This window comes from Rhinopithecus roxellana, chromosome 9 (assembly GCF_007565055.1).
Source record: "Rhinopithecus roxellana isolate Shanxi Qingling chromosome 9, ASM756505v1, whole genome shotgun sequence".
Lineage (NCBI taxonomy): Eukaryota > Metazoa > Chordata > Mammalia > Primates > Cercopithecidae > Rhinopithecus > Rhinopithecus roxellana.
In genome coordinates, this window is record NC_044557.1 from 65,057,609 (window position 1) to 65,075,935 (window position 18,327).

Sequence of the window (18,327 nt, forward strand, 5' to 3'; positions counted from 1 at the left end):
TCTTCATCTCTGACCTGCAGTGTCCCGCGTCATCTGGGGCTCACCCTGGGCACTCTGGAGGTGCTGGTGAAGGAATAACTGAGAAAGGGCAGGACAAGGAATGAGTGTGTGCATATCTGGGGCCCCAGAAGGCTGTGGGGGCAGCTGTGTGGCTCTGGCCTGTTACCAGTAGGCTTTCTGACCCCTGGGCTGTATCCATCAGGGTCACCAATGATACTTACTGACCTCAGGCTCCCCGAGTTGAAGCTCATGTCCTCAGGCCACATCAAGGTGCAGCCATTCACTGACCCCAGCATCACCCCACTTTGTTTCTGCACTGAATCCCTGCTGCTCTGTCACCCTTTCAACTGTGCCAACTGCAATTCTTTAGCATCCATGGTGATTTCAACAGCCATGGGAGACGGTCCGTTAACATCCTGTCCTCTCATTCCTTGGTACCCTCTCTCACCTAGACCGTAGACCTTCCTGTTACTAAGAACTGCAAAACCTTCATAACTTCTTCACTCATCTCCCAACTTCTCAACTCTGCTCACTCCTTCCAGAACTCCAACTCCCACTATTCCTCAACTGGATCATGACCTAAAATCACCAATCCTACCACATTTCAAGTGTCTCTCATCACTCTCATGTTCCCCATTTCCCACTTACCCAACATCAATTCCATGGTCAACCATCCTTACAATGACTCACATTACACATTAGTCACTGGAATGGTGACTGCAATGTAACTGCATATCAGATCTGTAACCTCACAGGCACATTAACTCCTCAACCCTCCCTTGCCTTGTGGTGCTCACAGAATTGCAGCCCTGGTTGAATCCAACTCTCTGTTTATTCCATAGCTCTCTGACTCCCCCCATCTCAGCAATCCATCCCCACAGTGGAACATGGACAGAGAAAGACATTACAAGCATGCTGATTGGTTTTATTTTAAATTAGAGTGAGTCCTTGGTTCTTACTGAAAATGCAACCATGTTCCCTCATCCATTCATTTTCTCATTTTCCTACATGACTACTTTTTCACTGTCTGTCCTCCACCTCCAGCATCTCCATCTCCATCCTTACTTTCCATTGGTGACATTGCTTCTAATTTCACTTAGGAAATAGGAATATTAAAAGGAATTTCAATCGATCCATGTATCATATCTATTCATCCAATGACAACTAAACCCACACATTCTTCCTTCCCTTCTGTGTCCATGAATGACCACCATGCTCCCTGCTTGTGGTATAATGCCTATGTCCTAATGCCCAGAACCTGTGACTATGTTAGCTGACATGACAAAAGGTTTATGCAGATGTGATTTAAGGTAAGGGTCTTGAGATGGCGGGATTATCCTAGACTTTCTGGGAGGGCCCATTGTAATCAGAAAAGTCATCATTAGAGGGAGGTAGGGTCAAAGTCAGAAAAGGTCAAGTGCAGGTGGAAGCAAAGAGAGAGATTTGAAAATGGCCAGGAGCCAAGGAATGCAGGTGTCTTCTAGAGGATGGAAAAAGCAAGGAACTAGATTCCCCGCTAGAGCTTCCAGAGGAAATGCAGCCATCTGCACACCTTAATTTCTGACCACCAGAAGTTTAAAATAATAAATTTATGTTTGTTTTAACTTACTAAATCTGTGCTAATCTGTTACAGCAGCAATAGGAAATAATATATCATTAAAGTCGCCAGCTTCTCTTGTACTCCAGCCAGCAATTCTGCCCTCTCTCCTACATCATCAAATTTTCCTTCTTTTGGATAATCTGACTAACACATAAATATACTGATTTCTTTAATTTAAAAAAATAAGCACAGAACCTCTCTTGACTCTCCATTCTGCTCTAGCGATGAGTCCATTTCTCTGCTACTTATTGTAGCAAACTTCTGAAGAGTCTGTCCTTCAGTCTCTGTTAAACCCTCACCAATCAGGCTTTATACCTTCCACTCCTGCTCCACTGAAATTGCTCTTGCTGGCCAGGCGCGGTGGCTCACGCCTGTAATCCCAGCACTTTGGGAGGAGGCGGGCAGATCTCGAGGTCAGGAGATCGAGACCATCCTGGCTAACACAGTGAAACTCCATCTCTATTAAAAATACAAAAAATTAGCCGGGTGCAGTGGCAGGCGTCTGTAGTCCCAGCTACTCCGGAGGCTGAGGCAGGAGAATGGCATGAACCTGGGAGGCGGAGCTTGGAGTGAACTGAGATCGCACCACTGCACTCCAGCCTGGGCAACAGAGCAAGACTTAGTCTCAAAAAAAAAAAAAAAAAAGGAATTGCTCTTGCCAAGGTCATGGATGACCTGCAGTTACTACATCTATGGATCCATTCCAGCTTGTCTTTTTTAATTTTTATTTTTTTGAGACATGGTCTCACTCTGTTGCCCAGGCTGGAGTGCAGTGGTGCAATCACAGCTCACTGTAGCCTCAACCTCCCCAGTTCAAGCAATCCTCCCACCTCAACCTCCCATGTAGCTAGGACCATGGCTGTGTGCCATCATGCCCGGCTAATTTCTGTATTTTTTGTAGAGATGGTGTCTTGGTATGCTCCCCAGGCTGGTCTCAACTTCTGAGCTCAAATATCCTCCTACCTTGGCCTTCCAAAGTGCTAGGATTACAGGCATAAGTCATGCACCTGGCCTGACTTGTCTTTTTTTTTTTTTTTTTGAGATGGAGTTTTGCTCTTGTTGCCCAGACTGGAGTGCAATGGCATGACCTCGGCTCACTGCAACCTCCGTCTCCCAGGTTCAAGGGATTCTCCTGCCTCAGCCTCCCAAGTAGCTGGGATTACAGGTGCCTGCCACCACGCCTGGCTCATTTTTGTATTTTACTACAGACAGGGTTTCACCACGTTGGCCAGACTGGTCTCAAACTCCTGACCTCAGGTGATCCGCCCTTCTTGGCCTCCCAAAGTGTTGGGATTACTGGCATGGGCCACCTCACCTGGCCTGACTTGTCTTCTTAATGGACCCATCACAGTATTTGATGTAACTTGTTCTTCACTTCTTGCAGCCCTTGCTCCATTGTGTCTGGGACATCATACTCACTTCGTTCTCCTCTTTCCTCCCTGGCTCCTTTTCTGTCTCATCTGTGTTTTCTCCCATTTCTTGGATCTCTAAATGTTGGGGTGCCCCAGGTTCTATCCTTTGATCCCCCTTCTCTACCTGTCCTCAGTGATTCCATCCAGTCTTACGTCTGCAAATGCCATCCTTAGGCTCCTGATTCCCAACTTTATGTCTCCGGCCGGAACATCTCACTCCAGGCTTGGGCATCCAGCCCCGCGCCTTGTATCTCAACCACAAGTCTGATCCGTGTTTTACACTTCCCTCTCTAAAATGGAACTTAGTCTATGGCTGCTCCTCCCTCAGGCTCTCCCAGATCAGCCCATGCCCCACCGTACCTTTAATTTCTCAGGGGAAACCCCTTGGAGTCAGTAATCCTTCACTGTCACCAGATTCACCCCATCAGCGAAATGCTTGACTCCTCCTTGAAAACACTTTCAATGTTTGACATTTGCATGTCTTCTTCCACTTCCACCACATTTCCAGTTGCCTTTATCTTTTACCTGGACTAAAATGAAGGTCAGACCACATCACATGTCTGGTTCTTTCCATGGGTTTTCCATGGGTTTCCCATCTGAGTAAAGGCCAGAATCCTTTCTAGGCCTGACAGGGCCCCACCTGTCCTGGCCCCCTCCCCCTCTGAGTTCATCCCCTGCCACTCCACCCAGTCGGCTTCACTCCACCAGCCCAGCCCTCGCTGATCCCAGGGCCACCCCTGCTCAGCACACTTCCACTCCCGGCCTGCTCAACTTGCTGTACCCGTCTTAGCCTCCTGGGGCTACTATAACACATGACCACAAACTCGATGCCTTAAAACATCCAGGATGTGTTATCTTATGGTTCTGGAGAGCTGAGGTCCTAAAGCCAAGGTGTCAGAAGTGCTGTGTTTTCTCTGGAGGCTCTGGGGAACAGTCTGTTTCCTTGCCTTTTCCAGCTTATTAGAGGCTGCATTCCGTGGTTCCTGGCCGCTTCCTCCATCAGCAAGGCCAGCAGTGTAGCCTTTTCCAATCTCTCATTCTGTCATCACTTTTTCTGACTTTGACCCTCTTACCTCCCTCTTTTTTTTTGAGATGGAGTCTCTCTGTTGCCCAGGTTGGGAGTGCAGTGGCGCTGTCTCAGCTCACTGCAACCTCCACCTCATGGGTTCAAGCAATTCTCATATCTCAGCCTCCCAAGTAGCTGGGCCTACAGGCGTGAGCCACCACACCCGGCCCCTCACACCTCCCTCTTATAGGGACCCTTGAGTTTACATTAAGAACAGCCAGATAATCCAGGATAATCTCAGCATCTCGAGAACCTTAATTTAATCATGTCTGCAAAGTAAACTGACATATTCACAGGTTCTGGGGATTAGGACATGAACATCTCTGGTAGCCATTACTCAGTCTGCCACACTCCTCTATCTTGAATATTATTTCTTTAATTATGATTATGATTATTATTTTTGAGACAAGGTCTCCCTCTGTTTGCCCAAGTTGGTGTGCAGTGGTGTGATCACAGCTCACTATAGCCTGGACCTCCTAGGCTCAAGTGATCCTCCTGCCTCAGCCTCCTGAGTAGCCTAGCCACCAGCATGCCTGGCTAATTTTTTTATTGTTTGTAGAGACAGGGTCTCACTGTGTTGCCCAGGATGGTCTCAAGCTCCTGGCCTTAAATGATCCTCCCACCTCAGCCTCCCAAAGTGCTAGTATTATAGGTGTGAGCCATCACAATTGGCTCTTCCTCTAATTATTAATACATCTCCCTTGCTTCCTTCAGGTCAACTTAATGTCACCTTCACGTCAAGACCACCCTTGACTATCCCATATAAAACAGCCATTGGCCAGGTGTAGTCGCTCACGCCTGTAATCCCAGCACTTTGGGAGGCAGAGGCAGGTGGGTCACTTGAGGCCAGGAGTTTGAGACCAGCCTGGCCAACATAGTGAAACCCCATCTCTACTAAAAATATAAAAATTAACCAAGCCTGGTGGTGCGTGCCTGTAATCCCAGCTACTCAGGAGGCTGTGGCACTAGAATCACTTGAACCGGGAGGCAGAGGTTGCAGTAAGCAGAGATCGCTGTACTCTAGCCTGGGTGACACAGTGAGACCTTGTCTCAAAAAATAAAAAATAAAAAACCCCCCAGCCACCTCCCACCCCAAACCTATGCTCCCTTTCCTCCCTACCCTGTTATTTTTTCTGTAGCATGCATCACTCCCTGACGGACCATGTATTTCTTGTTTGTTTTCTGTAATGAACGTAAGCTCCACAAGGACAGGGATGTTTTACTGCTAGATGCCCAGCAACCAGACTATGTCTGACACATGTAAGTATTCAATAAATAATTGCTGAAAGAATGAGTGGCTGACAGCAGTGCCAGTCTCCCAGCATTTACGTATTGGGTATTCAGCGGGGCCCTTAGGAGACCAACGAACACCAGCAATGAACCTGTTTAAGGCAAACTCCAAAGCAAAGGGGCCGAACTGTGCAGCCCAGTTTAACCAGGTTCTTCATAACAGTTGCCACGTAATGAACACTTACTCTGTGTGCATCCCTGAGCCCAACACCGTGCTGTGTTGTCTCACTGATTGTCCTACCAGCAAACGTGGGTGGCAGTGGATGCCTGTTTTTCAGAGCAGGTCCCTGGGAGTTCAAGCTCCAAAGGACCTGCCCCATCTCTGCTGAGTCCAGAACTCATGTTCTAAAGCAGATGGCAGTATCCTTCCACTAAAACCAGAAACAGCCTCCCCTCCGCCCTGGACACAAGAGTGGTTGTGCCAACACTCTTAGTTCTTGTTGTAACTCCAAGAAGGCGGACCAGTCAGATGCTCCAGCTCAAATGACATAATAATTTTATTCCGCTCTTTCTGACCTTGTGTAAGAACCTGCCTTCTGTCCACCCTCCAGAGTGCCTGCCCCTCCCCCAGCACACAGGGTTAGTGGCCTTAGCTCCTCCCAGGTTGCCTAAGCTCGTCAGTAAAGGTTTGAGTGACAGATCAAACACCCCACAGGAGTGCTTTATTTCATTTTTAAATAGCTTTGATTTTTCAATCAATTCCCTAAATGCCACCAGAACACAAAGAAATCATGGGATTCCAGGAAGTTCCAATGGTTTATTAAACAACATGCTCTTGTGGCTGGTGGCTTCTTAGATTCTCTGTGAGACATGCCTGGGAGGTGGTGGGTGTATCCTCCTCCTCTCTCTCTCCCAGAGGTCTCAGGCTTGCTGGCCTTCCGCTCTCCTGTCCAGAAAGGCTGCCCCACAGCCTTTAGGCCCAAAGAGGAGCAGAGCATCAAGGCACTCACATGGCTTTGCGTGTACGTTAGACAGAGCCCAGCAACAAAGAGCTCTTAAATTGCGAAGGTCATAAGTTTGAAGAACAAAACCATTTCCTTGTACCTTTTTTTTTTTTTTTTTTTTTTTTTTTTTTGAGGCAGAGTCTCGCTCTGCGGCCCAGGCTGGAGTGCAGTGGCCGGATCTCAGCTCACTGCAAGCTCCGCCTCCCGGGTTTACATCATTCTCCTGACTCAGCCTCCGGAGTAGCTGGGACTACAGGCGCCCGCCACCTTGCCCGGCTAGTTTTTTTTTTTTTTTTTTGTATTTTTTTGGTAGAGACGGGGTTTCACCATGTTAGCCAGGATGGTCTCGATCTCTCGATCTCCTGACCTCGTGATCTGCCCGTCTTGGCCTCCCAAAGTGCTGGGATTACAGGCTTGAGCCACCGCGCCTGGCCTCCTTGTACCCTTTTATATTTTTCTAAATTCATCTTGATTTTTCACTTCATTGTGGTGTTGGGGGGTTTTCTTTCTTTCTTTCTTCATAATGTTTTTATTTCCCATAATCTTAAGAATGAAAGGTATCTCGAGTGCTTGTGTATTTATTTCTCGTTCCTATAAACTTTTTTTTTTTTTTTTTTTTTTTTTTTTTGAGACGGAGTCTCGCTCTGTCACCCAGGCTGGCGTGCAGTGGCGGGATCTCAGCTCACTGCAAGCTCCGCCTCCTGGGTTTTACGCCATTCTCGTGCCTCAGCCTCCCAAGTAGCTGGGACTACAGGCGCCCGCCACCTCGCCCGGCTAGTTTTTTTCAGTAGAGACAGGGTTTCACCCTGTTAGCCAGGATGGTCTTGATCTCCCGACCCTGTGATCCACCCATCTCGGCCTCCCAAAGTGCTGGGATTACAGGCTTGAGCCACCGCGCCCGGCCTCATTCCTATAAACTTGTCTTGCTTCTGACTTAACTCACCTTGAGCCGCAAGCCCAGAACACCAACTATCAACTACAACAGGGGAAGCAGCAGCAGTGGCTGGCGAGCACTGAAACCGGGAAACAGGCTATAAAGGAGCGTCTTCTTTCAGGCTTCAGGCTGTTTCTGTTCCTTCAGGAAGCCTCAAACAATCAGTCACTCCCTCTTTTCCTAAGAGAAAGGGACTCTAGCCTTTTCTTATTAACTCATTCCTCATTACAACGATGGCGTTTCTCTTCACCAGCAAAATTGCTCAAGCTGCAGCTCCAGCCTGTTTCCTTGACAGGCTGTTTTCTGTCTCCCAGGTGAGCCTTTCTTCGGTAGATTTGGATTGTTTTCCCTTTGTTTTTTCTATTTTTTATCATTATAATCCTTTCTTCACACTATTTTTTGGGTACCCCCCTCCATTTTCCCTCTCTTTTCTAATTCTCTTCACTTCACAGAGCACCAAATGTCAATAAATATGTTAATGTCATTAAATGATTTTGACGTACTAAATACTTATTTAATACACTAAAAATATGTGTGTATTAAATAAGTATTTTACATTAATAATCTTTATGTCACACATGCTGTAATTAACAGCTCATGTCTATTGGGGATTTACTATAGGCCAGTTTGGTGCCGAACACGTACAATGTATTTTTCTGCTGAATACTCCAAGCTGCCGTGTAAGCTTGTTGGGGAGGATGTTGGGGGGAAGTAAGGCACTCAGGGCACAAAATTTAAGGAGATACTCATTTTCAGGGTCACACAAGTGCAGCATCAGCACCTGACAGTATCAGACCCTGGTCCCAGCCATGGTCCTAACTATTATCTCCATCTCCATTTTAACATATAAGGAAATGAGGCTTACAGAAGTTGGCTCTCTAGCGCAAGGTAACGGAGCTAGAGGATAAACACGATGAAGACAGGACTAGTTGACTCCAGAGCCCAAGCTATAAGAATTATAATAGCTACACACCCAGAACATCCAAATAGCTTTTTTTTAAGAGTGCCATTCTTAAAGATGAAGAGAATAAAGGACAGCTAAGCCTCTTCAGACGTATGTTAGGCTCAAGGAAAGCCTCTAACACAAATGCCAGTGATCCAACTAACCAAATAGAAAAAGAAACTCGGGAAACCCCAACACTGAAATAATGCAGAAAGCAGAATAAAACTCCAAATAAACTAAAATCAATATCCTTAAGGAATTGGAAGATATTTCATACATGAAACAAGAACAGGATAAAAACAGGAGCATTTATAGAATTAGAAAATGCTTGTAGGCCGGGCGTGGTGGCTCAAGCCTGTAATCCCAGCACTTTGGGAGGCCGAGACGGGTGGATCACGAGGTCAGGAGATCGAGCCCATCCTGGCCTACACGGTGAAACCCCGTCTCTACCAAAAAATACAAAAAACTAGCCAGGCGAGGTGGCGGGAGCCTGTAGTCCCAGCTACTTGGGAGGCTGAGGCAGGAGAATGGCGTAAACCCAGGGGGCAGAGCTTGCAGTGAGCTGAGATCCGGCCACTGCACTCCAGCCTGGGCAACAGAGGGAGACTCCGTCCGTCTCAAAAAAAAAAAAAAAAAAAAGAAAATGCTTGTATAAATTAAGGCGTTCATAAGAGGAATGAATGCTTCAGTAGAAGAGTTGAATAGTAGGGCTGAAAAAATAGAATAAAGGGATAAATGAGCAATAGGAGAAAAGATTAAAAAAAAAAAACCATAACAGAGAATCCATTCAAGAAGTCCAGCCTCAAACTAATAGGAGTTTCAGAAAGAAAGGAGAGCAAAAATGGAGAGTAGAAAATTATTAAAGAAATAATATCATAAAATTTGCACCAAGTGCCTGGAACATTGTAAAACATAGATATCAATGTAAATTTTTAGAACACCAGGGACAAAGAGGTGATCGTAAAACTTCCAGAAAAACATGTAGGATCAGGAATCAAAATGGCATTCAGATGTCTCACCAACACTGTTGGAAACTAGAAGACGACAGAGCAATGCTTTCAGGATTCAGAAGGAAAATGACTTTTGCATCATCAATTAAATGTGAGGATGAATTCAAGGGTTTTTCAGTTAAGAAAAGTCTAAATAAATTCACTTTCTGTGGGCCCTTTCTCAAGAAGTTACTAAGGGTTGTGCTTCAATAAAACAAGGGAGTAAACCAACAAAAAGTGACACATGAAACAGCTAGTTCAGCACAGGAGAGAGGTGAAGGGAATTTCAGGGCAACATAGCGTAGTAGGTCTAGAGCAGCAGTCCCCAACCATTTTGGCACCAGGGACCAGTTTCATGGAAGGCAACTTTTCCATGTGCTGGGATGGGGTTGGACAGGGTTGGGGGATGGTTTTGGGATGAAACTGTTCTACTTCAGATCATCAGGCATTAGATTCTCATAAAGAGCATGAAACCTAGATCCCTTGCATGCACAGTTCACGGTAGGGTTCGAGGTCCATGAGAATCTAATGCCGCTGCTGACCTGACAGGAGGCAGAGCTCAGGCAGTAATGCCCAATTGCTGCTGCTCACTTCCTGCTGTGGGCCGGTTTCCTAACAGGCCGTGAACCGATACCAGTTCATGACTTGGGGGTTGGGGACCCCTGGCCTAGACACCTATTAATTCAGAGTGAAGCAGCAGGATGAAGGATACTAGATATCTGGATTCAATCATAACAAGGACAGAAGACCTGATCACGTACTTCATGTGTTTGCCTATATTAAGATGAGTTTTTAGAAGAGGTTGGAAGAATTCGCGAAAGGTGCCTACAAATTTGAGCAAGCATAAACACTGTGATTATTAACTCCAGGAGAAACAAAACATTGTACCAGAAAGGAAATGCCATTATAGTAAACTCTGAGGCTTATCTATAAACAATACTTCTATTTGCAGAGGCATATCAACATAAATTCTGAGTTTTAATTTATCCAGAAAAGGTGAAATACTATATTGAAGAATGATTGTGAATGTGCATGTATGTATATTATATAAAAGCAAAACTCTTCTCTTCCATAGTAGGAAGTTAATATGTGTGTAAAATGAAAAGAATCAAGAAATATATTACTTAAAACTATGGAGAAAGGCTGAGCACAGTGGCTTATGCTTATAATTCCAGCACTTTGGGAGGTGACGGAGGAGGATCACTTGAGGCCGGGAGTTCCAGACCAGCCTGGGCAACATAGTGAGACCCTGTCCCTACAAAAAATTTTAAAATTAGCCAGGTGTGATGGCATGCACCTGTGGTCCCAGCTACTCAGGAGGCTGAAGCAGGATGATCATTTGAGCCCAGGAGTTCAAGGCTGCAGTGAACTGTGATCCTGCCACTGCATTCTAGCCTAGGTGTCAGACAGAGCAAGATACTGTCTTTACACACACAGACACACACACATACACACCCCTATGGAAGAAAATATCAGAAAAGTGTCTAAAAAGAGTTGAAAGTGCCTGTAAGGAATCTCTGCTTTTCATGATAAACCTTGTAGCATCTATTGATGTTTAAACGAGGTATACATAGTCCTCTGATCAAAATTAATACTAGGCCAGGTGCGATGGCTCAAGTCTGTAATCCCAGCACTTTGAGAGGCCAAGGTGAGAGGATCACTTGAGTCCAGGAGTTTGAGACCAGCCTAGGCAACCAAGTGAGACACTGTCTCTACAATAAAATAAAATAATTAGCTGGACATGGTGTTGCCTACCTGTAGTCCCAGCTGCTTGAGAGGCTGAGGCGGGAGGACTGCTTGAGCCCAGGAGGTCAAGGTTGCAGTGAGCTGAGATCACATTGCTGCCCTCCAGTCTGGGCAACAGAAAAAAGAGAAGAAAAGAAAAAAAGAAAAAGGGAACAAAATTAATAATAAAAGATAATTTTAATATAAGCTTATTTACTTGTCTGATTTTCCCCCGATAAAACTAGAACCTAGAAAGGAAGTGTATTACCTCTTTGAGCCTTTTTGCTCTCTGAACAGAATAGACTCTCTGACTCTTTCCTCTCCTCCTTTACTGTAGAACAGAGCAGTAGTTTTAATAACTCCAAATAGCACATAATCCTCAACCCGATATTTGACTTTGAAATTAATTTTGCAGTTATATTTGACTACATGTGAGTCATAAATTATATTGTGAAAAGCCAGATGGTGACAAACAGAAACACTGTCCACCTTTTCCACTGAGCCTCCTCCAGGTTAAAGGTTTGCATTACCCGTTCTCAGATAAAAAGCATCACTTGCAGCAACACAGTTCCCTCTCTCCACTTTTGTCCTCACTGAGTTTCCACACCCTGCTTGCTACCAGCTGTCAAATTGAGAGGTCCCAACCCTTCAATCACCTTTCAGCCGCTAACTCAAGAAGTGTTTACTATGCATTCCGTGATGCTCAACACTGACTCAGCTCCTAGAGACAGCAAAATACCAGAAATAATCCCTGCCTTCAAGGAACTTAAAATCCAGTTAAGAGAGGAGGCCATGGACAAAACAAAACAACAGCAACAACCAAACAAACATTGCTGCGCAAAGCAAGGCAGAACTGTCTGCAGAATTAAGAGTGCAGCTGTGACATGGAGGACGATGTGCTGTTTGCATCCTAACAGGGGAGACCTGGGATGGTGGGAATGGCCTAATTAAGCTCCAGGGAGGAGGCTAAGCTTGGCCAGTGTGCTAGGAGGCCACGTCCTATTTAAAATGATCTTTCTGGAGTCCCCTTACTCAGCACCCCACAGTACTGCAAAATTAGCCACGCCTTCTCTGGGCTACCGCTGGAGTTTGAATATGTTTCCGATATTGCCATGGCCATATTGCATGACAACTTGTAACTGTTCATTTACTCCACTAACCGCAAGACGCACCAGCTTGCTGGCTGTGTGTTTTGGCAGCCCCAGCCCCCAACTCAGCCCAAGGGCTCATGAATGTGAGCCGAATGAAAGAGTGAATATTGTTTAATGTAGGGAGGAAAATGACGTCTACGGCATAGCATGTGACACCGGAAGTGGGTCCTTCCTGCCCTGCTCTGGCCTGCCTTTCTCATCCCGTTGGGTTTGCATCTGTGGGTGGGAGTGATGTGGAAAGGCTTGTGGAGGAGCAGCTCAGAAAACAGACAGGACAGGGAGTCCTTCCTAAAGGTCATCGGGAGGAGAAGCCGAGGTCCCGCTGGGTCTGGTACATGGGAGACCCCCAGGGTATTCACAGACCTCCCCCCTCCCACCCAGGTCCTGGAGGGTCTGTCACATCGGCCACGTGAAGGCACAACAGGTTGAATGTTCTCTCTTGATTTCTCCAAACCGCAGAGCAACCCGGTGGCGGAGGGAGACCTTCGGCGGCGCGGAGCTCTGTGTGCGGCCAGCATTGGTTGGCTCCCAGCTCTGGGTGTCTCGGGTCACCTGAGTGCAACCCGTGAGAAGAGACAAGACCACCCAGATGATATGGCCAAGCACACCCCCGCTGAGGCTGTGCGCGTCTGTGCCCCGGGCAAAGCTGGCTCGCTTCCTAGTGGTCCGCCCTGCCAGTTATTTCATGGCAGCCTCTTCATTTGTAAAAGGGCCTTAATAATAGCTAATCACGGGTCGTCCACGAGGCCACGCTGAGATGATGCAGGAGTGCAGCCAACACGGTGCCTGGCACGCGATGCCGCTCTCGGTGGCTAAGTGGCCATTGCTGATGCTGCTGTCACTGTGGTCCCATCCCCCTCACAGTACTACTGGCTCTCACATGTAGGGGACGCAGAGCAGAGCAGCGTCCTGAGCACCACAGGAGTTCTAACCATGACTTGCATTTTTTATAATTCTGTTTTTCTCTTGACCCAATTAAAAAAAAAAAAAAAGGAGACTTTTAGTCTGTTTTCTCTTGGGCCTGGAGGCTGTGCTAGTTTGCCCGGCTGCAGGTGGAATGTGTTAACCAGAGAGCATGCAGGGGACCCTCTGGGCAGCTACGGAAGGCCATGCTCTGCCAAGGTCAGGGTGCAAGCCAGCGTCCTGAGGGGGTAGGGTGGAGGGAGGGAGGGGCTTAGCACGGGCAGTCCCTCTCCCCCATGCAGCCTCTGGGGCTCTTCCTGACCACCCATGGCTGTTCTGAAGCCACCTGAGACATTTTTAGAACATATCCAGACAGGTGGCTCGCAGACCCACCTCCCCCTAGGATTCTGAGTCCCTTGGCCTGGGATGCGGCACAGCCATTGGTATTTTTGATCCTGATGTGCCACCAGGGTTGAGGTGCTCTGGCCTAAGGGGACTCAGCTGTCGAGTTAACCCCTTCTTGTAAAGTGCTCCTTGGCCAAGTCACTCTGCACATGGGAGGTGTCTGCACTCAGGTGGCTCGAGTGTGCTCCTGGCTTTGCCACTCCAGGCCATGTGTGACCATGGCAGGTCATCTGGCATGTTTGAACCTTAGTTTCTTTATCTATGAAATGGAGAAGATAACAGTCCCTCTCTGACAGCACTATAATGAGAACTAAATGAGACCGGGCGCGGTGGCTCATGCCTGTAATCCCAGCACTCTGGGAGGCCAAGGCGGACGAATCACCTGAGGTCAGGAGTTTAAGACCTGACCTGGCCAGCATGGTGAAACCCTGTCTCTACTAAAAATACAAAAATTAGCTGGGAGTGGTGGCGGGCACCTGTAATCCCAGCTACTTGGAAGGCTGAGGCAGAAGAATTGCTTGAACCTGGGAGGTGGAGGTTGCAGTGAGCCGAGATCATGCCACTGCACTCCAGCCTGGGTGACAGAGTGAAACTGTATCTCAAAAAAAAGAACTAAATGAGATGAGGCATTGTATTAAGGTTCTCCAGAGAAACAGAACCAACAGCATGTATCTATGATATAGAGAAGGGGTGGGGGAGAAATGTATTATGAAGAATTGGTTCATGCTATTATGAAAACTGACGAGTCCCAAGATCTCCAGTTGGCAAACTGGAGACCCAGGAAAACTGATGGTTTAATTCCGGCTCCAGTCTGAAGGCCTAAGACCCAGGAGGGTCTTGAAGGTGTGAGCTCCCAGCTAAAGGCCGGAAAAGATGATGCCACAGCTCAAAGCAGTCAAGGAGGAAAAGTTCCTTCCTACTCAAGGGAGGGCAAACCCTTTTGTTTTATTCAGGTCTTCGCCTGATTGGATGAGGCCCACCTGTATTAGGGAACATGATCTGCTGTGCCCCGTCTACCAATTCAAATAGGAATCTCATCCAGAAACAGCCTCACAGACACACCCAGAATAATGTTTGGTCAAACACCTGCGTATCCTGTGGCTCAGTGAAGTTGACACATAAAATTAACCATCACAGACATGTGAAGTGGTTAGCACAATGCTTGACAGATAATTACTGTTAATTGCTATTATTAATAATTATTATCACTTGAAGACAGCACTCTAATTTCCTCCCTGATCTTGCAAGTGGAGAAAGCCCTAGGATCATTCAAGGCACTTCTCTAATGGATTCTGCAAATTATCCTACAAATAGTACCACCCTGGATATTTCTTTTCGCTCCTCTTTATTCAGTCCTCCCAGGCAGGCCTCTTTGTCCCCAGTGGACAAAAGTGGTGACAGCAATTTTGCCCCATCATATACTGTTTCCAAAGCATGTTCTAGGAGTTATCTCATTTAACACTGGCCTCTGCCTTCACGAACTTTCCTCAGCTACTTTTCAGACTGAGTGACAAACTGAGCCATGTCAGTGGGCACAACCAGGTTGGACAAGCCAGAAAGGCAGGCGAGTTGGGCACCAGCTCTTGCCTTATGAGATATAAATCTTAGCCACATGTGAACATGCTGTACAATTACTCTTGCACCTGTGCTGTAATTGGGCTTTAAAAAGCAACTCTCATTTCTTCTCGGAGAAGAGTGCAGTGCCTTGGCTACCACCTGCCTCCTGCCCCAGCCTGGAGGCTGAAACTGTCATGTGGCTGCAGACCTGTGCTCACCAGTGCTCTTCCAGACACCTGCCCCTGCAAAGGAAGGGATGGGGCTGAGGTGCCTGGGTTCCAAGAGATACCTGGAAACAGGGCACATGGAGGCTCCAGGTGTAGGCATGCAGGGGTGATGACAGCAGCCGGGGAAACTCAGAGCTAATCCCTACCTAAGGCTGCATCTCTTCACTAGGGCCACTTTTCCCTGGGCGTCTCTACCTGGTGAGCAGCCAGATCCTAACAGCAGGGTGCTGACTGGACAGCTCTCCCTGGGTTCTGGAGAGATGGACACAAAGGGACACACATGATGGGGAGGGAACCAGGAATGGTCAGAGGTCATTTCCTAAGGAAGCAAACCATGACCTGTCAGAAGAAGGCTGGTTAGGCCTTGAGTAGGTGGAGGGAAGTGCAGCAGAGACAAGTTCCTGAGTGCAAGTGTCTTGAGACAGGAAGAGGCTCCCTGAAGAACTGAAGGAAGTCCTTTCCTTGTGGCTGGCACAGGTGAGCAGCAGCAGGAGCGGAGGCCAGGAGGTAGATGGAGTGACTGTGTGGCTTTTCAAGCTCTGGTAGGGGGCCCTTTGCTCCTGAGACCATGGTAAGCCACCAAGGGCCCTGACAGTGGGAGAGGCTGTGACCAGATGTTTTCTGTGTATGATTCTTTATTCTTTCCAATAAAAGCTGCCTCTCCTAACACCCAGCACCACAGGCCAGCATGCACTGAGCACTCACTCTGTGCCAGGCAGTGTGCTAAGTACTCTACTTGCATCAGCCCCCAATTCCATGGGGCTCTGCCACACATCCAGAAAGATGCCAGGGCCCCATTTTGTCCTGGTCCTTTCCGGTCTCCTCCTGCTCCTTTGCAAGGAAGCAAGGGGCGATTTTTAGTTCCCCAGATGTTAGGGTGGGTGAGACAGATGCACCCCCTTATGATCTCGTATCTAACAGACTTAGAATCAAAGATTTTCAGAGCCAGACATTCACCCTAAACAAGCTCTCACCTGCTGCTTGGGCCCACCCTTCTAAAAGCTACTATGGGGTCTGGAGACCAATAGAAAACATCCCCCTGGATTCAGTGCTTAGATGCAGTGGCCACAAGAGATGCCCTAATCCTCCTGCCCTCAATGGCAGACCAGATTCCTCCCCTCATGGGGACAGAGGCTGCCTGGACAGCTGACCCCAAGGGCGCAGGTGTCTAAATAAGGGGGTGGGGGAACTCAGCCAGGGCTGTGCAAACTCATCAGTCAGTCAAGTCGCCCCCCGACTTGGGGAGCAGTGAGTGAGGTGTGAGGAGAAAGTCATGAGCTACTCCTCCCTCACTTCACAGAGTGCAGAAGCACCTACTTCCAAGCCAGGTGGGAAGGCTGGAAGAGCTGGTGAAGGGTGTCCCCTAACAACTACCGATTGTTGAGAAATTACACAGCACTTGGCACTTGATAAACACAGGCCTTATCCTAACGATGATCCACCCTACAGGTGAGGACACTGAGGCTTAGAATGGGCATCTAGTCCCAGTCACATGCCTCTCAAATGGCAGAGCTGGGGTTTGAACCTAGGGTCGTCTGTGTTCCAGAGCCTCTGCTGTATGTGACCATATCATCCCTTCCAGAGATGCAGAGTGGCCTGGAATTCTCTGGGGAAAAGAAACCCAAGCAGAGGTATTGTTTCTATGGTTCAGAGTCGTCTGGTTTCACAGATGACTAGCAGCCTGCCCCAACTGGCTAAATACATGCCAACAACAGACTGCTGAGACAGCACTGTGTGGTAATGTAATGGGTGCTCAGAGCACCCTCTATTCTGTTCACACCCAACTGCAAATTGGTCCTAGCCACCCCCAAGTCCTACCGAGGCTGGCGAGGCGAGCCTTGCTAGTACCAACTTACAGGTTATGCTGGGCCCTAAATGGGAGGTGGTTACAAAAATGGCTTGAATAATATTTTGACTTTCAAAATACTAGTTGAGCATCCCTAATCTGAACACTGAAAATCCAAAATGCAAAACTTTTTGAGTGCCGACATGCTCAGAGTAAATTCTCATGGGAGCATTTCGAACTTCAGATTTTCCAATTAGGGCTGCTCAACCAGTAAGTATAATGCAAATACTCCCAAATCTGAAATCTGAAACATGTCTGATTCCAAGCATTTTGCGTGAGGGATATTCAGCCTATATGACCCTGAAGTGGGTCTTGTAAAGTAGTGAACTGCATGTCATTTGGAAGTATCCAACAGATGCTGGATGTTACCAGGGATATGGCAGAGGGCCTTCCTGTGTATTCAGGTGGGGCAGACTAGATAGCATCTATGGTCTGCACAGAACAAATGTAGGAACTGGCGTGTGTGTGTGTATCTATGTGTGTGCCTATCTGTGTGCTGGACTAGGGGAAGGCTGAGGATCTGGGAGGGTCTTCAGTGCCTTCCCTAACTTCAACTGTTAACAATTCTGCTTTAATTTATTTTATACTGGAGGTCTGATGCCAAAAACCGCCTGAAAATCACTGGTAGAGGGGAATGATGGGTTATTGAAGAATTCTAAGCAGAAAAAGTACATGGTATGGTTTGCATTTAGAAATGTCCCTCTGCATGGTGAGGTGGAGAGTGGATGGGAGGGAAGCAAGAATGGAGGTGGCAAGGGCAACTGGGAGGCAACTCCTGCACCCACAGCAGCCAGAACTAAGGCAGCGGTGCGGAGAAAGGGCAGAGTTGAGAGTTATTTTGTAGGTAAAATGTGGGGGATGTGGTAGTTCCTGGTACATGCCAGATGAGGAAAAGGAGGCATCCTGTTAAGCTGTAGGTGCTTGTTGGGAGGACGGTGGTGTGAGTCGCTGAGCTGGAGGACACAGGCAGGAGCAGTTTCTAAGAGAAGGGGGTGAGCTGTGGTTTGGGCATGTGTGTATGAGGCTCTGTGGGACGCTCCTAGTCAAGACAGCAAACTGGCAGCTGCATTTTCAAGTCCAGACCTCAACAGAGAACTCTGGGATCTAGATACAAATTTGAATTTTCGATATATAAATGGCACTTAAACATGCATGAATGGAAGAGGTCACCAGGGAGGGAAAGTATAGCTAGAAAAGGGCCCAGGAATGAGCCCTGAGAAACTCCAGCATTAGGAGGGGGCTGGCAAAAGAAGCCACAAAGTGAGCATGTATGAGCAGACCACTGGAGCAAAGGGGCTAAAGCCCAGGCAAAAGGAAGGCTTGGTGAGACTCAGA

The 18,327-nt window shown here is 47.5% G+C and overlaps 1 long non-coding RNA gene across 1 annotated transcript in view; it reads left to right on the forward strand.

Moving 5' to 3' along the window:
* Window positions 1-12,978, forward strand: part of LOC115899721 — a 58,864-nt gene extending 45,886 nt beyond the window's left edge. The window contains exon 3 of the long non-coding RNA XR_004059336.1: window positions 12,514-12,978. This is a non-coding gene — a long non-coding RNA (uncharacterized LOC115899721). The remainder of the gene's footprint in view (window positions 1-12,513) is intronic.
* Window positions 12,979-18,327: the final 5,349 nt, after the last annotated feature.